The 27977-nt window shown below is 43.2% G+C and overlaps 1 long non-coding RNA gene and 1 pseudogene across 1 annotated transcript; both read right to left on the reverse strand.

The window, feature by feature from the left end:
- Window positions 1-6371: 6371 nt before the first annotated feature.
- Window positions 6372-15182, reverse strand: LOC134367793 (carbonic anhydrase 5B, mitochondrial-like; annotated as a pseudogene).
- Window positions 15183-18199: 3017 nt separating this feature from the next.
- On the reverse strand, window positions 18200-27411 carry LOC134367293 (uncharacterized). Its single transcript, XR_010022397.1, has 2 exons — window positions 27150-27411; window positions 18200-18519 (listed from the first exon to the last, which is right to left on the reverse strand). It is a non-coding gene; the product is annotated as an uncharacterized LOC134367293 (long non-coding RNA).
- Window positions 27412-27977: the final 566 nt, after the last annotated feature.

The raw sequence follows: 27977 nt of genomic DNA on the forward strand, positions 1-27977 counted from the left end.
ATCACTAGTGTCTATTAGTTCTGTTCAACCAGGTGAGTTTGCAATGGACATTAGAGAATGTCTGGAGACATTTATGGTTGTCACTATCTTGGGAGGGTGGTACTACAGGCATCCAGTAGGTAGAGGCCAGTCTTGCTGAACTGAACATCCCGCAGTGCCCTGGACAGACCCCTACAACAAAGAATGATCCAGCCCCACATGCCAACAGTGCGGAGGTCGAGACCCTTTACCCATCTCCCCTAATGTTATTGTACATAATCACGATGTACTCATTAAACTAAGAAATTAACACTGGGTCAGTACTGTTATGTAAACCCCAGGCTTTATTCAGATCTCCCTAGTTTTTTGCTAGTGTGCTTTATCTGTTCCAAGATCCACTCCTCCTCAGACTCCTCCACTCTGAGTTGTTCTGCCTCGTTTGCTGTGACCTTGATGCTTTTGAAGAAGTAGAAGTCCTTCCTCCATCAGCTTTATTTTGTGTTTTCTCATGATTTAGACTGAGGATACAAATTTTGGGAAAGGAATACCATACAGGTGACTGGTATTTAGGATGTCTACAAACAATGGTGCAAAGAATAACCATGCACATGTATCATAGTTTAGGTGTGCAATTTATGTGCAGGATAAATTCCTCAGCAAAGGTTATGTGCATTTGCGCTTTGATAGCTACTATAATGGTACCAATTTAGCATTTTACCTTCCTTCAATACTGTAATTGCTAGTGAATCAAAATACTTTTTAGCCTATTGTTTCATTGATTTATATCTTTATTCATGTGCCACTACCACTCACCAGCAATGCGTGAAGCTGCCCCTTCTTCACACTTGTACCCACACTGGGGTGATCAAATTTTGGGGTCTCTGCTAATTTGACAGGTGTATTTCTGTGTAGTAGTTTCATCTTGTTTCATCTCTTTTTATGAATTAGGTTGAAACTTTTTTCATGTTTATGAGCTTCTTGTTTCCTTAATTGTAAGAGTCTGTTTATACCATTTGCTGTTGATCATTTAAAAATTGACTTCTAGAAACTTTTTACATATTAAGGCAATTAGCTCTTTCTCTGTTTGGTTCACTATCGTGGGGTCTCTGCTAATTTGACAGGTGTATTTCTGTGTAGTAGTTTCATCTTGTTTCATCCCTTTTTATGAATTAGGTTGAAACTTTTTTCATGTTTATGAGCTTCTTGTTTCCTTAATTGTAAGAGTCTGTTTATACCATTTGCTGTTGATCATTTAAAAATTGACTTCTAGAAACTTTTTACATATTAAGGCAATTAGCTCTTTCTCTGTTTGGTTCACTATCGTGTACCAAACATCTAGAAGAATAGCTGGCACTCTCTAAATAATGGCTGAGTGAGTGGACACAATTGCAAATGTTTTTTTAATCATCTGTCTTTGGTTTACAGTGATTCTCATCATGCAGGATTTAAAAAAAAATTCTATGTAGTCTAGTTTGGTAGTTGTTTTCTTGGTGGCTTCTGGGGTTTGATTTATAGTTAGAGAAGCTTCCTCCATGTGGAGATACAAAAGAATCTTCCTATCCTTACCCAAGTACTTTTAAGGCATTATTTTCTATTTATTTATTTATTTTTCTTTTCTTTTCATTTCCTTTTTTTTTTTTTTTTTTTGCTGTTTAAAATTATTATAGATAATATATTGTTAAAAAAGAACAGCTGTTTAAATTATGTGGCTCATAACCCAGGTACATCCAATTCAGTTGGCAGAAACCCAATTTTTCATGTAGAACATTGAAAAGGCAACTGTATAAAATCAAACATATAAGGTGATCATAAACTTTGATCAATCAAATAAGTATCTAAATACAATTTTAGACAAAATTTTTGATATTTCTGGGCCCCAGATTTATGTTCTATAAAATGAGGTTGTCTTGAATTTTACATAAGCTATATAAAGTAGATAGCATAGTAATCAGTATAGAGGGGATAACTAATTGTTAGTTGAATGAATTCAAATACTAAATAAGTGAACTATTGAAGCAATTCATCCTTAATTAGATCCACTTACATTTATTACCTCTAATTTTGGAACACTATTAGTATAATTTTAAGCCTCAATAATTCACTATTTAATGTATTATCTTTATCTCCTACCAACCAAATTTGTACACTTTTCAAAGCCAATGATTGTTTTTATTCCACTTACATGAACTTTTTTAAAAAAATTTTATTGAACCATAATTGGTTATACTTATCTTTGGGGTTCAACAATCAATATTACTAGCATATATATTGTTACGAATCGTACTTATTCTTTATGTCCCTTGTCCAATCTCTCCCATCCCTTTCTTCCTCTCCCCTCTAATTACTCTAGATTTCTTCTTTCCTTCTGAAAGAGTAATGGTTACTCTGTTGATTTGTTGCCTAGATGTTCTGTCCAATGCTGAGAGATGTGTTCAGGTCCCCCAATACTATCATAAAGCAGATGCTTCTTCTGTTGCTCTGGAATGGGCTTTGTGGAGAGAGACATCCTCTTCTTTTCTTTGGTCTCTGCTGGTGAATTTCCTCATGTCAATGCACTCCAGTGGCTGGCGGATCATATGCATGGTGGTTGTAGCATATAGCCTTTTCCGTGGAAGCAGTGGTTATTGTGGTGGCTGCGGTGGGCCACCCACATGGAGGTGATGTTTCTGGCATGCTCCTTGGTGCTGGTGGTGTGCCTGGTTGTGGGAGGGGGAGTCCAGTGCCCAGTTCCATACCTCAGTCCCTGGGTGGGCCCTGAGACACTGGTGGTATGCCTGGGCTGAAACTAACTTTTTGTCCTTTGCTTACTTCTAAAATGGGGAAACTTCCTGTGGGGACCAGTACTTGAGCTGTGTGGTTGAGCTAAATTGCTGCTTTGCTGCTGATTCCCTAGGGAAGGCTTTTTGTGCAACTCATGTTTTAATGGTTGACTTTACAGGTACTTCTGACTCTCCAGAGACATGGTGCACCTGGGTTGTGTACAAACTCTGATCTGGGCCTGAATCTTTTCATCAAACTGCACCCCATGCAGTTCTATATTCCTGACCAGTCTCCTCTGAGTGGTCCTACACTGACTGGGGGGCAGATCAGCTGTCCTTGCTGTGCCCCACGGTTCCTCTGGTGGGCCTGTCTCTCCCACTGCCCATACTGGAAACACTTCCCATGGGACAGGTTGTGCGCCATCCCTTGCAATGACTCACTGGCCTTTGAGTGGCTCCTTTTCTTCAGTTGTTGTGACTCCTCTATCCTGTGTAGGTCCACAGGAACCCTATTAGTGGTCTTGCTGGCCTGTGAGCCACCACGGCCCTCTTCTCCCCTGCCGCCTCCAAGTAACTTCATCCAAAGGGCACAGCTGTGGCTTTTGCTGGCTCCTGCTCCATGCACACAGCAGGTCCAGCCTTAAAGCATCCGTGGCATAAAATGGTCGGTGAGATTTTTTCTTTCTCTCATCGTGACTTCTCTTCCCTTCACGCACTCCGTAGGTCTCTCCTCCTCTTCCCCTGAGCTCCAGCAGGCCCAGCTTGGCTGTTGTTGCTTTTTTATAGTTGTAAATTTGATTTGTGGGAGAGAGTGACACTGGGGACTGTCTATTCTGCCATCTTGACAGGAAGCCTTTTATGGCATTATTTTTTAAAGTTTTGTTCCATCTGGAATATATTTTTGTAAGGACTGATGATCCAACTTTTTCTCCCAAATGCCTGCTCAGGTGTCCCCTAGTACCATTTACTGAATTTACCTTTTCCCACACTGAACTGCCTTGCTATCTTTTTCACAAACTAAATTCTCATGTATTCAGCATATGTCTGACTATTTCTTTCCCCTGATTGATAATTTTATTGATGTGCCAATACCATACTATTTAATTATTTTGGCTTTATTGTGGGTCTAATCATCCCTCATTTTCTCTTTAAGAATGTTTTCTCGCTATTCTTGCTTGTTTTCCACCTAAACCCTAGAAGTTTCTACTTTAAAAATTCTGTTGGTATTTTTATTAAGACCACATTAAATTTAAGGAGATCACAACTGAACAGGAATTGACATCAAAGGTGTCTCTATGATCTTTCTACTCAATAACATGGTACAAATTTTACTAATTGGAGTCTTTTGTGTCCCGCAGGGAAACTACAGTCTTCTTAACACTTCATGTTGAGTTTATCACAAGGTAGTTTTTTAGCTTGTGTTATAAGTAAACTTCCTTCTTTCATTATGTCTTCTAATTAATTGTGAGTTATATGTGTCATGAAACTGATTTCTATAAGTTAATACGGTACTCCATTAATTGCCGAATTATCTATTTCTGTAGCAGTTTTTGTTCCTCTACTGTTCTTTATCTTTTTGGTCTACCTTTATTAGCTCCGACCTGAATTTAATTCAATTTAATTTAATATTAACTATGCTAATAACAGTGCAGTTAGTAGATATCTTTTCCAATTCAAACATACTATTCATTTTTGAACTGAGATTCATCTACTTCACCAAGTTAGGGAATCCTCACTTGGTTTCCGTTTTATTAATTTTTTTTTTATAAAGGGATGGTGAGTTTTTTCAAATGTATTTTAGGAACCTATGGAAATGATTATGATTTTTCTCTTTGGATTTGCTGATGGGATGAAATGTAGTCATCATGAGCATATCATTCCTAGTACTGAACCAGCCTTGCACTTCTGGAATACATCCTACCTGGACAAAGTATATATTTCTTCTAATGTACTGCTGGATTCTGTTTCTCATATTTTATTAGCTTTTGTTTTCTGCTAAATATTTCTCAGAGATATTGGCCTATTGTTACTTTGGGGGACTAGGGAGGAGTTCCAATCTTTGATGGGTTTTGGTATCACTGTTATTCCGGCTTCATAAAAAAAGAGTTTGGAAGCTTTTGTTCTTGTGAAAAATTTTTCATCAATAAAAATCCAATACAAACAAGTAAAAGCAGTTATTACTATAGGTTAATTTATGTATTAAACAGGATTTTTGTGTTGATGTAGTAATCAACACATAATCTTAGTCTCTAAGTGAAAAATAAATCCCAAATTCAAAACAACTGACCTCATTAAAATTTCTGGATAGAGATTGTTGGATTCTATCTGTATCCTGAGATTCTATAGCAAAACTCCCTTCAGGACTTTAAAGGGTTTTGAGCACATCCATTTCCAGACATCATCTCTGCATTGAAGAGGGTCTGAGGAGAGGTGCAGCACTAACAGACGTGGCAGCTGCGCACTGGCCTCCGTGTGTGGGTGTGAGGACCATGCACGCCGAGGCTCCAGCTTGCACCTGCATCGGAAAGCTGGTGGAGCCTTCGGAAAGGGAGAGCAGGCCGAAGAGGAAGGCTCGTCCTGAGTGCTGACTAAAGAACGACTGGCAGCCTTGAGAAAGCACCATGAAGTGGAGATCACTCATCACAAGGAGGAGACTGAGCGTCTGCAGAAAGAAATTGAGCGGCATAAGCAGATCAAAACACTAAGAAATGATGATTAAGGACACACAGTTCCCATAGAATGGCACATGGGATTGCCCACTTCTATGTACGCATAGTTCTGGTTTAATTAATATTGGTTTGTGTGCTACCAACAGATTATAATAAATGTCAGTGGAAAAAAAAGGTGTTCCTTTTTATAATCTACCAATACATGTATAATAAATCATGTCATTGTCCAGTATAGAGGTAAAAAGCTCATGTCCTTCTATGATTTAGCTCTTCTCTCTAGTTAATTTGAAGCATCCTGTAAAGCTACACAGCTACACCAGTTGTCGGGTTGAGGCAATAGCTAATAGCCACGCCAATTGTATTGTTAAAGCAATTCATAACTAAAGCCAACATGTTTCGTTATTTTAGTTATACTAAGTTTCCACACATATTGTCAGGGCTAGGGCTCAGACCTTTCACATCCATTCCACAGACTGGGTCACCAGACCCCTCACACGCAGGTCCACGCTAGGTAATTGGGAAAGATCCCAGGAGCCATTGGCAGGTGACACGATCTCAGTCCTCAGCAACGGCAGCAGCAGCCTCCAGCAGCAGTATTGGCCTCCCCGTGGCCCACTGGGGACATCCCGGGGGTAGGGGGGTGGGGTGGGGGAGACGGCGCTGTGGATTAGAGCCACTCATCCTTTATACTTAAGTCCATAACCCAGGACACCTGGGTGCACATGCGCAATTACATAAGACAATAACCAAGGAACACCTGGGTGCACGTGCAGATTTACATCAAGTGCTCGGCAAGATTCGGAACAGCTGAGGGAACCTATTTTCCTATATTTTCCCAACACATCCCCAAATTCATCTGCAAACTGAGACAAGATGTTAGCACATTTTAATAAAAATGTACAAACATTACAAGACATTATAACTGATGCCAAAGTTTGACCCAGCCTTGTTTTAAATGGGCAGATTAGGATTTCCTTAGGTGGAAATTGCAGGAAGAACGTTCCTGATCATGATCAACCTTGACTGGCTGCTTCTTAATAATCCAGGTGACAGACACAGAGAGGGGCAGGGTAGTCTGAGACCCTGAGCTGGTCCAGTAATCCCGGCAAGTGGGCATCAGGCAGGAAGGGTTGAATGACACAAATTCCACAAAGCTGTCCTGGCCAAGAGATGGGGGTCACCGAGTCACTATTTAGTGGTGAAACACTCAGGAATCGCATGATGAAATGATGATTCTCTGGGGTGTTCAGGGACCAGCAGTGGTCCAGGGAGCTCCAGGTACCTCTGGGCAGCTCCCTGAAGAGTCACTGCTTAGAACAGAATCATGCCCAGGCTTTGTTTCTGCAATCGGCTCTGCATTTCTGATACTCCCCAGTGGAAAAACAGCCAAAACCGTGTTCTCCCTCAATTCTAGTGGGTTTACAGCAGGTGCTGTCCTCTGAGTATCGTTGGGAGGTATTAGACAGTGGCTGGTGCAGAAACAAGGCTTCTTTTTCTCAAGAGGGACTAACTGAGCATTTCTCCTTTCTAAAATACAGTGCAGATTAGGAGACGCCAGGGTCCTGGACTAGGGATAGAGGGAGAAAGAGAAAGAGGAGGAGGAAAGGAGAGGGGAAAAGGTAGGGGGACAGACGGATGGGGGAATATATGGACTTCCAGGGAGAGGCCCCTTTGGGATTCTGAATATGGAAGAATTAATCTTGGGGGTTGGACAAAGGTTTCCAACCTGAAGGAGAGGGATCATTTCTCTTTCCAGCTGGAAAAGTCAAGTTTCTGTAAAACTTTTCTCTGCTCCCCGACTTGGGAGGGTAACTAGAGAAAAGAAGGCTGCACTGAGTGTTTTCACAAGAACTGATCAGGAACAGAACAGGAGGCAGCAGTATGTTCCTGAGTCCTCAAGTCCTCAGAGGCATGGCAGTAAAGCCAGAAAGCTCAGTGCCCACTAACGCAATCACTTCTGTCCCCTGCAAAGTAACCCAGGGCCAGGGGCTTTCCCAACACAGCATCATAAATGGCAAGTCTCCTTCTAAGGGAACGTTCAAAGAGAACCTGAATATACTTCACTTAATTACACTTCCCGATTCAAAGTGCCTTGGTAATGTCTCCACTCTGAGATTGAAACACAAGATATACTTCAAGTGATTTAGGAAAAAATATTACCTTATGCTTAACTGATGGCAAAGTATCCACCAACTTCTGTAGCTCTTTATGATGTTTGTGTAGCTAAAGAAAAACAAATGAGAAAATGCAAGGTTTAAAAACAATTGACATCGACTACAGAAGTGAATGGAATGAAAATTAAAATCAACCACCTGGTGATTACCTAAAAACAAATGACAGTCTGAAACTCACTTAAACTGGCAATTTAGAATGTGACGAACACTGCTGAATTAAATGAGATACAGAGCAGATGAGCAGGCTGTTTGCAGATGTGCCTGCGGTCTGCAGGGAAAGTGGCCTTGGTTCCATTCGCTTGCCGCTGGGACTCACCAGGCCTCGGCCCACAGGGCCTCTGGAGGCTGAAGTTCTAGAGCAAACCAGAGCACAGGAAGGCCCAGCTTTCAGCGCAAGCCCGAGGCCTCAAGGGCATGCTCCAGGAGCCTCTGTATAATAACCACGTTTTCTAGCTTCTGTAACTGATGCTTGGACATCTGGGGCCTTGCTGACACTGGAGGGATTGTTCCCCCCAAGGCTGGCTAATTCCTATAGTGCACAAACAATTGGGGGAGCACCTTTCATATGCCAGCCAAGCAATCCACAGCCCACAACCCCAACCTTCTCCTTTATGGGGCTCTTACTCATGGGGCCACGACTCTCCTGCTCTTACTACCCAGGGTCAGGTATGAGACAACTAGGGACTGACCCTCCACCCCAGAGCACGCTGAATATATTCAAAGTAGCCAGATCCTCAGCTGCTTACCCTGCCTTGCTGTTCCTTCCCAAGAAACCCACAGTGAAGTCTCCTGCCCACACTTTCCCCTGGCTCCCTCTGCCTTGTCACCAACCCTGGTGCATCATCAAGTAGCCCTGCATGGTGTGCTGTAGGGAAAGTGAAGGAAAATGGTCAGGGCCCCTCAGATGTTCAGAATCGTGTGGAGCATTTGATGTAAATATGCACATGCGCCCAGGTGTTCCTTGGCTATTGTCTGATGTAGATGCGCGTGGGCACCCAGGTGTCCTGGGTTACGGACTTAAGTATAAAGGACAAGCAGCTGTGCTCCACAGCTGCCCCCTTCTCTGTCTCGGGGATGCTGCTACTGCTGCTAGAGGCTGTTGCTGCAAGTGTCCCTGGGACCCTCCGAGAGGCCGCTGCTGCCAGACCTATAAGCTGCTGCTGATGATGAAGCTGAGGACTGATGTCTGCCAATGGCTCCCGGGAGTTTTTCCAATTACCTAGCATTGGCCTGTGTGTGAGGGGTCTGGTGACCCAGTCTGTACAATGGGTTTGAAAGGCCTGAGCCCTAGCCCTGACAATACCAATGGAAACTTAGTATAACTAAAATAATGCAACATTTTGGCTTGAGTTATGAATTGCCCTGGCCATACAATTAGCATAGCAATGGCCCTATCCCGACAGTTGGCGTAGTTGTGTAGCTATACATGTGCTGTGCCTCCTGCTTCAAGTGGTCTGTGTTTATAACAAACCTCTTCCTTCACGACAGTCATTCCCATGTCTGAACATCTTACCACACCTGATTAAAACAAATCCTGGGCCTCCTTTAAACACTCAGCCTCCAGAGTGGACTAAAGCAAGATACTTGTGGGAGACCTGCAGCTGCTAAACCTTCAGGAACTCAGAGGACCCATGAGTGTGGTATAGGAATGTACCACCCGTTATCCATTAGCTAGCTGTGTGACCCGGCAGGAAAGCACTTAACCTTGTTAAGCTCCACTTTCTTCATATGAAAAATGGAGACAATAGTACTGGCACTGAGAGCTCTTGGGAAGATAAACTAAGCACTTAGCAAATACAGAGTCACAGAGCACTCGCAAATATTAATTCCTGTTATAATCATTTCCTATAGTTGTTTGCCTTTATCTTTTTATTCTGTTTAAAATATATTTTTAACTAATTGCACATTTTAACCATTATTTACTTAGTTATATGCTTTTATCCTTCTATACCAGTACTTAAGAATAGAAATAGAATGCAAGCCACAGAGGTAATTTAAACTTTTTAGTAGCCACATTTAAAAAGTAAGAAACAGGTAAAATTCATCTTATTATGTATTTTATTTTACCAAATATATTTAAAATGTTATCACTTCAATGTGTAATCAATGTGAAAAAATTATTGAGCTAAGTTTACATTTTTTTCCATACTAAGTTTTGAGAATCTGTTGCGTATTTTACACTTACAGCACACATCAATTTGGATGCTAAGTTTTCATCAGAAATAGTTGATCTGTATTTAGATTTTTAAACATTTACACCTCAAAACGTACATACACATACTCAAGTGGTTCCGAACCTTCTTGTTTTACAATACCTAAATTAAATATCAGTTCTGAAATGAAACGTATATGAATTAAAATTAAACAAAATTAAAACTTCATTTCCTCAATGGCACTAGCCACCTTTCAAGTGTTCAGTAGCCCCACATGGCTTGTGGCTGCCATATTGGATAGTGCAATTTTAAATCATTTAAAAGATATAAAATATATTCTTAACAATCCTGTATTTCAAGCATTGATTATCTAACCAATGTATTGATCCCAGTATTCTTAAAATGAATAACAATATTGTAATGTATCTTTTCATGCTAGCATACAAAACATCATTTAAAGTTGGCGAGATTTTCGTTACCTTTAAAAATACTCCTGTCACAGCCGAACATCTTCTTCCAGTGCTGCATCCTCGAAGCTTTCAAATTTGACTGCATTTCAACACACCAAGTGCAGCTGAAATACCATTAAAGAGGTTTTAACACATGACCATACAAAATCGCTCCAAAATAAACTGAGCCTCATTCCACAGATGATATTTAAACATGTTTCCTCACCCAAATTAAAGCCACTGAGAAAAGCATATGACAATCTGCTGCAAAATGAAATAGTAATAAAGAACAGGAAGAAATTTAGGCAAGAGCAGCAATTAATACTATTTTGGAATAGAGAGATTTATTCAGGGAAAGAAAAATTTACATAGCAAGGATGCAAATTTATTTGCATCTAAAGCAGAGAAGATGCTTATCTTGAGAGAAACAGATTCCTTAAAAGTTTTCCAATGTGACAATCATTGAAGATACATTTCTTCTTTCAGGGATGACCACTTAAAATGTGCTGCTTTTTATTTTTGATGCAACATTTACAACTAAATTACAGAAAAAAAGTTGTGAGCAGATATTCCATTTCCTTATGATCTCCCTACTTTTCCCTCCAAGTCACTCATCATCCATCACTCATGAGCTTTCTTTCTGGAACCAGCATTCCCCGAGGCTCCCAAGTGAGGCATCTTCAAGGTCATGGTCAACTTTGCCTTCAGTTCTATTTCAGAGGACTGCACCTTCAAGTTCTGTTGTTTATATTTCACATATGCTTTCTAAACTTGCTCTTTCTCTTATTTCTATTGCCACAGCCTCTGTTTTGGCTCCTACCATCTCTCACTTAGATTTATCTGACCTTGCGGCCCTGCTCTGTTGCCTGGGTTAATGTAAAAACAGTAAACTAATTGACTAATGAATTAAATGAAATCATGCCATGCCACTGTCCTGTTTAACAATAAGAGTGTCTGATGAGCCTGCCCTCCACCTGCTCTTGTCGGCTTCAATGACCACCATTGTCCCTGCCTCTCCTACATCAGACATTCTTCACTCTGGCCATATCACTTTGTTTTTTGGCCATTTCCAGAACATACTATCATATCTGCCTTTGAACACGATTTTCCCTCAGTCTAAGATGCCCTTCTAGTTCTCTTGGCAAACTCCTATTCATCCTTCAATACCCAATGTAGATGTCCCCTCCTCAGTGAAATCACCATAAACTCCTCTGAGCAGTCTACATCACATGCCTTACTCTGTGGTCCCAGAGCACATTTAGAAACCTTTTAAAGTCACACTTGCTTTATAATTCTAACTTCAAGGGTGCTTCTCTCACTAGATTTTAAACTCTAGGGAGTCAGGAATTGGGTTCGTATTCCTGACACTTTGCAGTGCCTGGTGCATGTTTGGCACTCAGTAAATGTTGAATGAATAAATGAGTAACAAAATACATACATGTTATCAGGTGACCAAAAATATAAAATGTTTTTCTTGCCTAATTATCCTTTTGCTCGATGTTGCAATCTTATAATTTAAAATCAGATTAAATAGTATCAGTATTTAATATAGAAGTTATTTGAAAAGTCAGCAAGCAGAGGAAAATTAGCACATATTCAGCACCCACACAGAAAATAGATTTCTGGCAAAGTGTTCATTTCATTTTATGTCTATAGCAATTATAAAATCTATGCAGAGATACATATATTTATTAATAGAAAATATTACCTATAGTAGTAGAAGGAAACATGCAGAAAAAATAGAAGGGAATTTTTTCATATTCTCAGAAGTTAGTGTAATGATGATACAGCAATTCCACTTCTGGGCATGTACCCAAAAGAACTAAAAACAATGTCTCGAAGAGACATTTATACACCCATGTTCATAACAGTACTACTCACAATAGTGAAAAGGTGAGGAATGGATAAAAGAAAAGTCTTATATCCACACAATGGATTATCACTCAACCTTAAAAAGGGAGGAAATTCTGTCACATGCTACAACATGGATGAACCTGGAAGACATTATGCTAAGTGTAATAAGCCAGCCACAGAAAAACAAATCGTGGCAGCCTCCACCCAGATTTCAGAGGATATATGGAGAAGCCTGGGGCCCAGGCAGAGACCTGCCACAGGGGCGGAGACATGGCAAAGGCCATCTACTAGAGTAATGCTGAGCAGGAAAGTGGGGATGGAGGCCCCACAGGGAGTCCCCACCAGGGAAATGTCTCGTACAGCCAAGGGAGTGGGTCTGCCGCCAGGACCCCAGAACTGTAGGGCCAGGGCAACGTGCAACGCTGCCCTCAAAAAGCCATAGGCACCAGCGTTGAGCCTGGCAGAGCTGTTGGGTTGGGGCTGCCCAAGTCTGGGTGGGTTACCCAGACCACCCACTGTGCCCAGGATGCATGACTTGGAGTCAAAGAAGATTATTTTGGAGCTGTAAGATTAAATGTCTGCCCTGCTGGGTTTTGGACTTGTTTGGGTCCTGTTTCTCCTTTCTTTTGGCCTATTCCTCCCTTTTGGAGTGGCAATGTGTACCCGCCGGCTGCCTGCCACTTTCCTCTAAGAGTAGAAGCAGCCTGAGGCCCACACCAGATGCAGCTGTCCCAGAACTGGAAGCCAAATAAACCTCTGTTCTTTATAAATTACCCAGTCTCAGATATTCTGTTATAGTCACACAAAAATGGACTAATACACAAATACCGTATGATTCCACTCAAATGAGGTACCTAGAGTAGTGAGATCCACAGAGACAGAAAGTAGATTGGTGGTTGTCAGGGCTGTTAGCTGGGAAAAGGGGAGCTGGTGAATGGGTAGAGTTTCAGGTTTTCAAGACGAAAAGATTTCTGGAGACAGACGGTGGTGATGGTTGCACAATAAGGTGAATGTACTTAATACTTAACTGTATTCTTAAAAATGGTTAAAACGGTAAGTTTCATGTTATGTGCATTTTTCCACAATTAGAAAAAAAATTCCAATGAGTTCCATGCCACTGCTAACAAAGACATCAGTACTACCATGGAGGGAGCTGGACGTGTCCTGTGTTGACAGGACACTGTTCCTTTAACTCCAGGCAAGACCACCGGATCTTACCCTCACCTGATTCACCTGTAGAATCTTCAAATTCCACGAGGAAAGAACACCCGTTATTCCAGACGTGGAGGCAGGTGATCAGGTCATAAGAGATGGTGAGGGGTTTTAGGGCAGGATCATAAACACTGTCCCTCCACTGGATGTTGACAGGTGACTGTCGATCACCCTTGGGAACCAGGTCCAGGCTCTCCCTGAGTGGATGCACTAGGAGAAAGCAGGGTGGAGCTATTAGCAAGACCGTCCACTGTCTAGCATCACACACGAGACAATTTCACAGGTGGGGACCCTGTGGAGGCTAATTGAAACTAAAAGTCTTAGGAAATAGCCACTTAGGGCCTTCATCAACTGACTAATGCAGAGGATAAAGGCAGGTCAGACAGCACCTTACGGAGCATTCTGTCAGCTTGGAAAACCAACGCGTCACAGTCTGTCTACTAACTTCACCTAAAGCAAGTGTGATCACTCCTGAGATTAGTCCATTGGGAAACAGGGTATTCACGAATTAGTTTCTTGTCTTTGTTGATAGTTTCCTGGTCCCCAATCCCCCCTCCCCCGCCCAAACTAGCTTTAAATGCAAACACAAATTAATGTAATTTCAATAAGAGACTTTTCAGCAAAAGAAATGGAGGAAGAATTATTGGGCAGCAAATTTCTATCACGTACCATCAGTGTTTAGCTGCTTGGGTAGTGGACGTAAAGGCCCGTGGAGCCTGCATCCCGCGAAAGGCGCACCCCACCTAGTGTGCGTGCTGAATTCACCTCTCATGTGAGCAAACTTTGAGGACTAGGCAGCCACCCTGCCACAGCTGGGTAGAATATCAGCACTGTGAAGGTCCCGGGAGTTCGCAGTCACACAAATATGAACTATTAAGGTGTACACAGACAATTCATTTACACAGGCACTAACGACATCGCTGATGCTGAATTTCTTCCAGAGTCAAGCACCAGGTCTTTGTAGCAGGTCCCTGAAAAATATCAGCAGAGTTCCTGATAACACAGATAGACCTGTTGTGACATCCATGCATGAGGAATGGAAGCCACGTGTATCAGTTAGGGGTGGTCCACTTCTCTGCCCTTCAGATCTGCACCACGGATGAGTAGAATCAAGACAAGGAGGAAAACTAGAAGAAACATGACCGAGAGAAATCATTACCAACAACTCCCTGCATCTCGCCCCCTCTGCTAAGAGTGAATCTAAGGATTTGAGAAAGTGACAAGGCAGCTGCTACTCAGTCAAATCCCCACCTATGGCAGGGCATCCTCCTATTTCCATAAAACCCAGAAAGCTGCCTCTAGTTTACTCTAAAACAGGAGACGTTCCTCTTGCTTCAGTAGCTGCCCAAAGATGGAATTTCAAAATCGTAGACTTGTTTTTTGGGGGGTGGAGCGCAAAAGCATCCTAGGGGTATGGACGTCAAGCTCCCCTGGGAGTGTCTGGACCAGTGGTTCTCAACAGAGGAACTGATTTTTCCCCCAGGGGACATTTGGCAACCTCTACAGAGACTTTTGCTTGTCACAACTAGAGGAGATACAGGAACACGGGGGCCTGTTTAGTACAGGGAATACACAGTGGGCAAAAGCATTCACAGAGGGCAAAAGCCTTGAGTGCACAGAATGGGAACATCACGTGCTGAAAACAGCACATGCTGAACAGCGAAGATGTTCTGATTCAGTAGTAGGGAAGACTGAGATCGTTTCTGTCCTGTTCACACACTCCTTTCTGTACTTCTTTTGAAAGTATACTCAGCTTGTTACTTGGCCAAGGTCTTGATACCACAATAAAAGATGAGACAAGCCTGAGCTCGGGGCTACACCGACTTTCTCCTCTCTTGCAGGAGTTAGCTTGGTGTAGTCCCTCTGGGCCTCTCATCGCTTTCAAGTATTTGGGCTCTGAGAGGACAGTGACAGAGGAGGGTGCTAGTGCCATCTAGTGTGTAGAGGCCAGTGATGCTGCTTAACGTCCTACAATGCACACACAGGTAGCGCCCCTACTGCAGAGAATTATCTGGCCCAAATGTCAACAGTGCCAAAGTTCAGAAATCCTGATCAAGGGAAATTGAGAGTATTCTTTTTTTATTTTCCTATGTCTTCCTATAACACATTACTGTCTTAGCTCTGGAGAGATCCAAACCCAATGTTTGTTTTTATTTTTCTTAGTATAAAAGAATTTGTCCGTAAGAGAAGAAATTTTTGTTTCACAAACTTAAAATAGGAAATGCATTTGGACTGGGAAAATATCTTACCAGGATGCAGATGCCTTCTGGAAAGCCCTTGAATGGATCTGATGTTGGTTCAAAGATTCCTGGCACAGAGAGACCACATCTTCCCCTCAGAGATACTCCGACTGGCTGATATTTGAGAATTCACACTTTTTAAAGCCAATTAATGAGGGCTAGGCAAGAAGTGAACTAGGCAAGAAGTGAACTAATGATCAGGTCCCCTTAAGTGTCCACACTTCATGCAGGAAATGGAAAGTAGCATCTCTCACACCCGTGCAAACACCAGCCCAAGAAAACCGGGCCTATTCCCTCAGTTGCTCTTGCATGACCTTAATGCTACATGTTCAGCTTCCAGAAGGTTTTCGTCCCCCCTACCCACCTACTCCTTTATTAACCCAACGCATCCCCCAAGTAGGGGTGGTTGGTCTCTCTCCCCTTAGTGGAGGCACCTTTTTGCCCAGAGCTTATTTTGCTAAAGATAAACTCATATTTCTGTTCTCCCCTCCCTTTCTCTTCCTTATACATATTAAAATGATTTCTTGGTAGTTGTCAAACCGTCCTTCAAAACAGAAAGATGATTAAGTGTTCTACCAAAGGCTTCATTTTCAGGTTTTTCTTCTATTTAGAAAATGAAAAACACAGAGAGATTTTATCAACCATGGTTTAAGTGAGCACTCTGCCATTGGTAAGGCATCAGTAAGCCATGACTGATAAGCGACAAACGACCTTTAGATTTCAGAGTGAGGGTGCGTTCGGTTTTAGTTCTGATTTATTTGACCAGCCCTTGGTTGGATTTATTTTATGTTTGCACCACCTATTTCTACAGCCTCAGCTCTTCAAAGGTGGACAACTCATTCCTACCTTAGCCCCCTGGTTCCTGATCCTCCCCCTTTGCTTAAATTTCCCCTCATTTCACTCGGTGCTTGCTCCTGTTATGGGCTTACCCGTCACCTCCTCACCTCTCTGAGTATCCTCTTATAACATGAGCCCTCGCATCACTGTTTTGTAATCACGGGACTCCGATTCGTCTTCCACGACATTATTACTCGGTAGGGTTACAATTATACGCACATGTGCTTAATGATCTGCCTCCCCACTGCTCTGCACACCACTACCTGTGCATGGAACAAGGAAGATGAAGGGCATCGCTGACAAGGTTGTAGTCTCCTCTTTGCTCTAAATCCTCTTACCCTGCTGATTACCACATGATTCCTTCGTTAAGAATCTTTCAGGCTCATCTCTTCCTTGCCTTGCCCATGACCACCTAGTTCGGGCCCCTCCACCCCAGACCTCATGCAAAGCATCTTGGAGCCTTTCCTCCTGCACCACGCCCCTCCACTCCTGTTCTGCATCTCAGCAGTTTTCCTCAACTACCACCTTCATCATGTGCTTGTGCTAAAGACTGTCCATCAGGTTGTGACCTCTGTGTCTCAGTGCCCAGCTTTCCTGCTAGGAAGCCACCCACTTATCCAATCTCATTTCTGTTCATTCTTCCCAAACTCTGGTCCTCCCGTGCTGTTCCCCTTGGTCGGGCCAAATAAGAGGTGCCGTAAATGTAGAACACCAACCAGGGTTTGAAGACTTGGTACAAAGGAAAGAATGCAAACTCTCTCAATAACTCTTCCATTAATTCCATATTAAAGTGATACTGCATATAGGTCAATATATTACTAAAATTAATTTCACCTGTTTCTTTGTCCCTTTTCTAACGCGATTAGTAGGAAATCTAGATTTGCCTATGTGGCTTAGATTCTGTACCTGTTGGACAGCATTCCTCTGTACCCTCATTTGCTCTTTATCCTGCGCCTTGCTTTGTACTGCCCTTTCCATGAGGAATGTGCTATTTCCTCATGTAACTGAAGCTCATTTTAGTAGAACTAGCTATGCCTGAGCACAGTGGCAGGATACACAGGGACCCTCCATCTGACTTTGTGGAGGACGTTCACAGAATCACAAAGTGCCTTGTTGGAGCATCAGGGCTGCAAAAGACACTTTGATGTCGGGTCCATTAACCAGAGGATACATGTGCAGTTATCAGCAGAGCAGAATGAAGCCCACACTTCCTGCTGGTCAGTTCCAGGGCTATTTGTCAGTCCCAGGTGGCTGAAGATAACACTGAGGCCATTAATGCAATTCCGAGGGGCTCCTAATCCACCCATTGTTTCTCAAGATTATTTGAAAGCTAATGAAAGCCAACAGTCTGGAGCAACCCAACCTATATGAGTTCCTCCTGAAGACACCACAAAACAAGCCTTTTAATGCTATTGTTCTCCAGGCTTTGTGTTCTTCAAAATTAATTGGACAAATAATAGAACAACTTCGTAACACAGTTCAGTTATAATATAGATCAGCGCTGTTAAACACAACCCTCTCTGAAGATAGAAACATCTGATATGGTAAGCGGTAGGCACATGTGACAATAAAATTTTAATGGATTTAAAATTGTATGTAAATAACCACAAGTGGCTGGTGACTACATCTTAGACAGCGCCACTCTAGACCAAGTTCTCCTACAATGTTTTTCTTCTTTATAAAAATAGGGAGATCGTGAACATTGAGAACCATTGGAATAATACCAAATTTGTAGTATTTCCATTCAAGCTGATATTCTTTATATTTCATTAAGCTAAGAATTAACATAATTAAGTTTATTTTCCTATGATCTAGGGTCTCATACCTAAATGGTTTTTTTAATGTGACAGGCTAAATTTCAGTAGATGATACACACTGTGTGAAACTGATTTTATTTTCATCTTGGGCAACAGGTATAGGATTTGATCTTCATTTTATTAGATGACAAGTCCCCAAAGTTAGGACTGTCAACAGTTCCTGTCCATTACTTGAGATAACAGCAAACAGCAATCTCATTGACAGCCAAAGATTATCTGCGGGGAGCGTGGGCAGCAAAGGCACAAGGGCAGAGCGTGGGGCTGTCCTGAAGTGCTGCTTTCCGAATTTGCCACCACTTCCTCCTTCCATTAATCCTTCTTCCACTTCACATCTTCTTAAAATGATCACATTCATACATCTGAGCAAGCACTGCACCTGTGAAGAGATAAAGATGATGATGACGATGACAATTGTCTCACCAGCAGTAGCTGCCAACCCTGTTTGGCAGGCACTATCTAAGGACTCGGCCCGTTCTCTTTTCTAACCCTCATGAACTCGGGTCGTGCTTGGTCACTAGTGTACAGTGGCCCTTCTGTTCATGTACTGAGCTGCCAGAAACAATGACTAGTGTCTTTACAACGAAGCAGGTGAGGGTCCAGAATATAGCAACAGGACGTGCTCAGTGGCTCAGGTCAGCAGAAACCATAATATTGTCCTGGGTGAAAACAGGTCGGGACAGTTTAATATGGCAAAATCAAAATCAAATGGTGACGGCATCCTGTTTCTCCCAGTCACTTAGAAACATGAAACTAATGTGAGAAACCAATCAAGCGAAGCCCCACTTCCTCAGGCCACTGCGATGCGGCTTTTGTCAGTGCTGAGAAGCAGCGAACTATCCTAAAGACATAAGCATATTGGAGTTTAGATCTTTAACTTTCACATTTTCGTAAATAAAAACACACAAAATAAACATCTAGGACAAAAACACCACTCACACAAAACATTAATAACTGGATCAGTGTGATTAATTTTTTTCCATTTAAGCCTTAGACTGCCAAGTGCCAGTGTTTGCAATAAGCCAGTCTGGCAGGATGGACGTTCACCCAGCAGTCGGAAATGTATGATGACCCCGGCAAGTCCATTTCAATAACAGTCAGCATTGGAGAAAATAAACTTACGCTAATAACATATTTATAAAGCAGTTTCAAGGGAACAGATTTAGCTGGATTAGCATTACTAATGAATTCTTTTTCTTATCTGCATATAGGTTCCAAGAGGAAAATGTGAGAAACCTTGAATCTTGAGGCAAGACATTCTTTGAAAACTATGTTGACTCATTGTGAATAGTGGAAATATATACAATAACTATTTAAAAGATATTCTTAGCCAGTTGATTAAAGTCACCTCTCCACCATCACACACATCCTCTTCTGTCATCTCAGTGACTCTCTACCAAGGTTACTGTTTTCCCCCCCAGACATTTGGTACTGTCTTCAGATATTTTTCAATGTGGTCACTTAGGATGGGGGGAGTGTGGTACTGGTAAGAGGGCAGTGATGCCATTCAACATCTGGAGCACAGGATAGCCCCCAACAACAAAGAATGATCCACACCCCCCATGTCAATATGGTACAGTGGAAAATCCCTGCAATGCCCAGACGTGGATGGGCACCTGTCTTTCCAGGAATGGAATGAGGTGGAAGAGGTTTGAGGAAGACCATCTGCTGCCTCACTTAATGTTCCATGTTTACAACAGAGCACACCCGTGCAAGCAGGTCAGCTAGGGTTTCTCAGTAATTCAAATTTGGGACAGAATATTCCAGAATGTGAAGCTACTGAACTGCTTGCAAACTTTAATAAACAAGTTCCAGAAACTTAAGAGTCACAGAAATAATTTGCAGTCTGTGGACCACCCTTAGTAAAAAGACAGTGGCTAACAAGAACAATAAACAATACGTTCCAAAATATTTGAAACTGGACATCTCATTTCTCTTGGCCAGTTTCTGTATGACATCATTTTGACATTTTAAAATTGGTCCAAAGGGGCCGGACCGTGGCTCACTTGGGAGAGTGTGGTGCTGGTAACACCAAGGCTACGGGTCCGAATCCCTATATAGGGATGGCCAGTTAGCTCACTTGGGAGAGCGTGCTTCTGACAACACCAAGTCAAGAGTTAAGATCCCCTTATGGGTCATCTTTAAAAAAAAATGGTCAAGAAACTACTTTCCACATTTACTTTAATAGATCAGTAGAGAAACAGTCATTCTCACATATAGTCTTAAATCATATAAACCCACACTGGAATGCCAATGACCCATAGCCACAAATGCTTAACACATGTGATTGTTATAAAACCAACAAGCCTTTCTGCTCTCTTTGAGGTAGAAGTGGACTCAGTTCTGGGTTTTGTTAAGTGCAAGTATGGAGGCTGCAGGGCCTCACTAGAATGAACCTCTGAAGCTGGAACCTTCTCCATACTAATTTGCATGGAGACACTTGAAGAATGACCCTCAGGCTATTCCTCACCACCATCCTTAGATTGACTTCTATCAGTTCCCAAATAACTTGCAGGAACGAATACCCTAGAGTGAGGAAGGCAGAGGAGGAAAGATGTAAACACTAGAGATTTGAGATGCTGAGGAGGAGGAATCCTCTAGGTAGGATAACAACATTCAGAGCAGCAGTACACACCCTGAGGGGTGGGGAGGGCCAGGGTTTATTCACTTTTTCCCCAAACCCATTAGTCCCTCACAGTGACATTTACTTTTCGTCATATCCACTGCCTGCCCCTGGACCCGCAGACTTCGCTTCTCCATGTCCTGCCCTTCTCCAGCCTGTGCTGATGTTCTTGCTTCCCTGGACCACCCGCCCTCCATCTGGGCTTTGGTCACTCCTGCCCCCCGTTCAGGTGACTGACTCCTGCGTGATCCCTCAAAGGCTGCCTGACCACCTGCTCACCGGGTTGGCCCAGCACCCTCTTCTTGGCCCAGCACTTGCGGCAGCTGGAGGAAGCACCTGACCAGGAATGTCCTTTACTACTTCATCCTCCCCAGCACCTAGACCCCACGGTGGTGGGGACTGTGTCTGTCTCCATCACAGCTGCGTCTCTCAGGACCTGATTCCCCACAGGTGTTCGAGAAGTACTAGCTGAAAGACCTGAGGAGGCTTCCTTGGTGACAGAGATTTTAACGTCAAGAACTGAGAACCGTGACATGACAGCCAGCATGACATGACAGTACTGAGGGGCCTTCCCTTTCTCAAATGCCACCCCCCCAATTGTAGGGCTGTTTACACTTTCAAAACTTTTAAATGCTTGTCCTTTAAAAGGAGGGTCTCATATCCCTACCTGTAAGATCTTAAGGACCCCCAAAGTCCTGCCTGATCTATAAGAGTGACACAGCCGAACATGAACCTGACGTAGCCTCACAGGGATGGGAACTCTGTCAGTTACCATTTCCATCCCAACATCTACTGCATTTGCTCTGCTGCAGGCACTGCGTCGGCTGCTGGGATGCAAAAGTGAACAAGGCTTGAGCTCTACTTTCCAGGGGTGTAATTTTTCTCCTACTATGAGTCTCTTGAAATGCACATAGTATGGAAAGGGAAAGCCACAGCAAACCAGGTCACAGCAGGGTGCTGGTGCCGCCTAAGATTCTGCCTTGTCTTGCCAAAAAGAGGGCTCTTAGTGGTAAAGCCATGGGGGGGCGGGGGTACCAAACAGCACAAAAAGAGAAGTTTGGGGGCATTAAAGACACATTTCACCCACAGACCTGAACTTTATTTCTTCACATCATCTTTCCAAGAAGAGTGTAAGAAACAAAACCCACGTGATCCCCAGTGATGCTAAGCAAGCAGGCCAACATTGTGATTTCACCCATCTCTCTTCATGCATGTCCCTGCTACTAGCTGGCTGTGAACTAGCTCTTCTCTCTGTACTGCTGTCCTTGACCCTGCTGCACCTGAGCTACAGGGGAGAAGGCTACACCTAAGTGAAAAGCAAGAAAATCACCTCTACGTGTATCACAAAATGCAGCACAGCAGGGCTGGAAGCCAGTCATTTGGCTGAGTGCCTTGCACTTTGTGCGTGCATCACTTTGGGAATGTTACACACTTGTAGTGGGTTAGAAATCTTGATTCTCCTTTGATCTTAGAATAGGATCTTTAGGTAAATATGTGCATGGAGCTAAAAGGCTCTCCAGTGGAGGACAAAAGTCCACAGATAGCTTGGCAAAAGCCATCTAATCAACTCTAATCACTGTTTAGGGATGGGATTGTGTAATTTAACTGTTTTAGGTCCCTGGTTTGATTCTGGCTTGAAGGACTATTGACTATTTAACTTACCGATTGTTCTTAAGATATGTTAAGGAAACTGCTTGAATGCTGTTAAAATATGCTGAGAAAATCGGTGTAGGAAGTTGTGGAAAAGAAAATGTTTCATAAGGACAAGCTGTTTGTTGGTGGATGGACTTAGCTTTTTACAAGTTGCATTCTGGAATGCCACAATGTTAATTTACTGCTGTTACTAGTTTTACACTGCCTGTTTTTAGGTCCTTCTTTGAAGATTGAATCAACTGATTTTTCTTATGGAACTTCCTTGTCTTGTCAATAAAAAGAAAGGCGGATTTTAAATCGGGGCTGCTCCCCTGATGGGCGGCAGTCCCTCTAGGCCTCATTCATGTTACTTTCAGTGTTTCTTTCTTTTTTTTGTCTGTTACACAGAGGGAAGTGTAACACACACTGAACTCAGATGGGCCATCACGTGAAAGAGGAGTGGTAGGAAGTTCGTGTATCCCACAGCAGCTCCTCACCTCCAGGCCTAACTCCCTACCTGGCATCTTTAGGATGGCATAATAGCTTGTAATAAGGTACCATAGACTGGATGGCTTAAACAAAAGAAATTTATTGTTTTACGGTCTGGAGGCCTGAAGTCTGAGATCCAAGTTGTCGGCAGGGTTGTTTCCTTCTGAGGGCTGTGGAGGATCTGTTTCTGGCATCCCTACTTGGATGGTTAGTTTCATGTGCCAACTTGGCTAGGCCACGGTACCCACATATTTGGTCAAATACCAGGCTAAATGTCACTGTGAAGGCATTTTTTAGATGAGATTAACATTTAAGTCAGTAGACTTTGAGTAAAGCACATGACCCTCCATGTGGGTGGGCCACATCCAATCTGCTGAAAGCCTTAAGTGAAAAAAGACTGGAGGTCCCTTGAAGAAGAGGAAATTCTCCCTCCTGACTGCCTCTGAGCTTGAGCTGTACTATGGTATGAATGGCTCTGTCCTCATGAATGGATTAATGTCATTATTGTGGGAGTGGGTTCCTGATAAAAAGCTGAGTTCAGCTCTCCTCCCCCTCACCCCGCCAGCACGCACTTGCTCTCTTGCCCTTCCACCTCTTGCCGTGGGATAACACAGCAAGAAGGCCCTCACCAGATGCTGAGCAGATGCTGGTGCCATGCCCTTGACATCCCAGCATCCAGAAAATGTGAGCAAAATAAATTTCTGTTTATTATAAATTACCCAGTCTCAGGTTTTCTGTTACAACATCATAACATGGACTAAGACAAGCTGCAACATCAACTCTTCCCTGAGCCTCCAGCCCGCTGGCCTGTACTACAGATTTCAGACTTGCCAGCCTCCATGCTCACATGAGCCAGTTCCTTAAAATAAATCTCTCTATACATACACTCACACACACACACACACACACCCTACTGATTGTGTCTCTGAAGAACACTGACTAATACACCTCGCTTCCAGTAGTTCCTTGGCTTGTGACGGTGTTAACACCAATCTTCACAGAGCACTCTGTGTTCTGTGTACAAATATCACCTCTAATTAGGGATACTGGAGTAGGAACCACCCTCACGACCTCATTTTAATTTGATTACCTCTGTAAAGACCCAATCTCCACATAAGGTCACATGGTGGGATACTTACTGGGACCTAAGATTTGAGTATAATGAATATGGGGGGGGGGGTTTGTGGATAATTCAGTTATAACAACCAGTCACAACTAAAGTATGTCTGCATTGCCCAAAAGGTGTTGGAAATCCTCAAGTCAATGTTAAAATTACTTTTATTCAGCTTTATATGTGTGTGTTTGTATAAACACGTTTTTTAGAGGGAGTAGGTATGTTAAAATGTCTGAGCAGATGAGAAATCACCTTGTTTAAGCCATGTAAAAGTCTGGCTCAGGATTTAAAAGAGACTACAAATGAACTTTCAGTACATTACATCGATACTACCTGGAACCAGATAATAGTACGTGGTTTTTAAATACAGTTGTCTCTCCATATCCATGTGCTATTTGTTCCAGGACCTCCCATGGATACCAAAGTCTGTGGATGCTCAAATCCCTGATATAAAATGTTATATTTTCATACAACCTATGCACATCCTTCCATATACTTTAAATCATCTCTAGATTACTTATAATACCTAATATAATGTATATGCTATGTTGCTGTTATGCTGTATTGTTTAGGGAATGATGACATAAAATAAAAGTCTGTACATGTTCTCGGGTGGAGGCAATAGCTACGTCAATTGTATGCCTAGGGCAATTCATACCTAAACCCAAAATTTTCATTATTTTAGTTACACCAAGTTTTCCATTTGTATTGTCCAGCCTGGGCCCCACCCATCAAACCCATTGTACAGACGGGTCACTAGACCCCTCACACTCAGTTCCATGCGAGGTAATTGGGAAAGATCCTGGGAGACATTGGCAGATTACACGAGTTCAGTCCTCAGCAGCAGCAGCAGCAGCTTACAGTGGATCCAGTGGCAGTGGCCTCTCAGAGGGTCCCACACACACACTGGCAGCAACAGCCTCCAGCAGCAGTAGCGGCCTCCCTGTGGCCCCCCAGGGGACATCCGTGGGGGGCGGGGGACGTGGACCAGAGCCACTCGTCCTATCTACTCGTCATAATCCAGGACACCTGGATGCACATGCACAATTACATTAGACAATAACCAAGGAACACCTGGGCACACGTGCCTATTTACATCAAATGCTCTGCAAGATTCTGAACATCTGAGGGACCCTGACCATTCTCCTATATTTTCCCAACACATGTTCAGTACAGATGCAATTATTCTTTTCAAATATTTCCAATCCGGATTTGTTAAATCCACAGATACAGAATCTATGGATACAGAGAGCCAACTATACCTTCATTACCTGAATTCACCCAGCAGGTTTAAAGAGCAATAGACCATGGCTCATCTGAATTTAGAATCTGATTCTGCTTTTTTTTCCCCTCTTAACTTGTTATTAGGGAAAACTTCAAACTTATACAAACGTAGTGAGAATAACAAATCACCTGTATATCCAATACAAGAGTACTTCAAAAAGTTTGTGAAAAAATGAAAAGATAATACAAATCTTTCCATGGACTTTTTCAACACCCCTCATACTCCCTTGGAACCATTATCAATTTATGGTGGGATGCCATCACTCAATATCTATGTAGGCATTGGATTTTACTAACACGTTCTTTATCTGCTGTTTGCAGACTCAGAAATGGGTGAAAAAAGAAAAGATTCAAAAAGTCTCTTTTAATCATCCATAATTGCGTATGAAATGCCTCCTAGCTTGAGCTCTGCCTAATTAAACCATATATACTGATGCAAAACAGACAGCAAAAGTACTGACAAAAGGTTATAATTACATTAAAAAATTCCTTGTCATCAGATGGATCCTCCATTTTTTTCACCTTCTGATTTCAAAAGGAAGCCAACCTTTTGCAAATCTTTGAAATTCAAATTAGACATTATGTTGTCATATCTTAAGAAATCTTCACTTCCTCCTCTCACCCACTTCTTCCCTGAGAGCATGATCCCAATGTAGTGTTGCCAAAGGTTTCAAACCATGTTTTTCATACCTGATTTGTGTGTTGCAACTAACCGCTCTAGTGCGGCCAATGAAATGCAATGCACTTCCCTCTTTCTATCAGATTATTTCCCTAATAGTCATCTTCACTCACAATTTACTCAACCTTTATTACATTCCAACTGTGAGCCATTGCAGCATTTTGCCTGGGTCCAGGGAAAACAGGGCAGGTGTGCACAGAGAACCACGCCCTTGTTGATTTTAGTTTTTGGGTGGATTTTAGCCCAGGTATTGACTTTAAAAAATCTGAGTAAAGGAGGAAAGCCCGACAGAAGAGTTTTCATTTCCAAAGCATTCGAGAACAGTGCAGCTCTTCACCAGGTCCCTGAAGAGACGGTGGGTGGCCTGAATTTGGTTCAGTGGGACTGTGAGGCCGGCTGTGAACAGTGACTGCTCTGAGAGATTTGAAGAGGAAGCTTCTCTCATCAGACTTCTCACTACTCTCCACACTGCAGCAACAGTTTTAAATAGCAGAGCGAAGATGGACAGATTATCAGTAAAGAAAGAAGGGGAAGCAGAAAGCAATGTGGTTTTCAGTGGCTGACACAGAACAAATTCTATCCAAATTGTTGTAAGCATCTTCGCTACCCCCTCTTATTTCTCAAGTTTTCCAGCAAAAACAAAAGAGAGGAAATTATCCTGACAGTAACGTGTTCCCAGCAGCCTCGGAGCAGTAGCATTTAACGCTGAATGTCATATAGAATCCCAGCCACCAATAACGTTTGTAGTTTTGGAGGTTCCTCTCCTCCAGCTCTGGGGCGGGACACTAAAGGACAGAAGGAACTGAGGAGTGGAGAAAGCTCAGATGGTCCACGGGCCACACCTGTACCCTGGGTCTTTCCAGAACCCCTGGCATAGTCAGAGGAGGAAGATCAACAATGCAGACCCGAGGGAGTCCCAGCTGGCTGCGCCTCGGTATCTGGAACTGCACCCCTCATCCTGCAGTCTCTGGACAGCTGTTCTACACTTCAATGGACAGAAGAGTGTCTGGTGACGCTCGCAGTGGAAGCGAAGGGCTAAAGTGAGTAAGGGACTATTCCCCGCCGCCACCTACCACCCCCTTCCTCAGAGAAGCTCCGCCGTGACCCCGGCCATCCTCACGGGGCCAAGAACTCTCTGCCAGGCCACGACACCTGCTGCCCGCGCTCCACATCGCCCCCCGCCCTTACCAGAACGACTTCGCTGAGTCGGAACCCCCTCGTTCGCTTCCGGTTCCCGTGTTTCCTGCGCGCGGCCACCTTGGCCACGCCCCTTATGCGCCGCCACGCCCACACGCCGGAGACGTCATTTCGTTGATTCAGGCCACGCCCCGTCAGTCAGGCCTCAGTCCCCGGCAAAGCCTGGAGTTCTGTCCAGGCCGCGCTCTCCACCCCGCCGGCGCCCGGGCCCGCAGCTGTTCTCCGCCCTGGCTGCATATCGCCTGTCACCGCCACCGGCCTCCAGATGCGGCCACGCGCCTGCGCGCTAATTTGCCCACGCCCCTGCCCTCCGCGTGCTCCACCAACTTTGACACGCCCCTGAGCGCGGGAAAGCCCCGCCTCCGCGTCCCGATTCGCTCCTCCTACGCCATGTCCCGCCGGAAGCACTAATAGCATTCTATCAATTGTTTTCACTTCAAACAGAAGTTCAAAGTTTCAAAGTCAGAATTTAATTGTGTTTAGTCTGACTAAACACACTTGTAAATATCTTTGTGGAAATACTGCTTATTTAATCTTTATATCAAAAAATTTACATTTCTGGGCCGAGCCCGTGGTGGCGCACTCGGTAGAGTGCTGCGCTGGAAGCGCGGCGACGCTCCCGCCGCGGGTTCGGATCCTATATAAGAATGACCAGTGCACTCACTGGCTGAGTGCCGGTCACGAAAAAACGACAAAAAAAAAAAAAAAAAAAAAAAAAAATTTACATTTCTAGGCTAGAGTGTGGTGTTATATATAACAAGGTCCAGGGTTCCGATCCCCATACCAGCCAGCAAGAAAAATACATTACATTTCTTTCTT

Source organism: Cynocephalus volans, chromosome X (genome assembly GCF_027409185.1).
Source record: "Cynocephalus volans isolate mCynVol1 chromosome X, mCynVol1.pri, whole genome shotgun sequence".
NCBI lineage: Eukaryota > Metazoa > Chordata > Mammalia > Dermoptera > Cynocephalidae > Cynocephalus > Cynocephalus volans.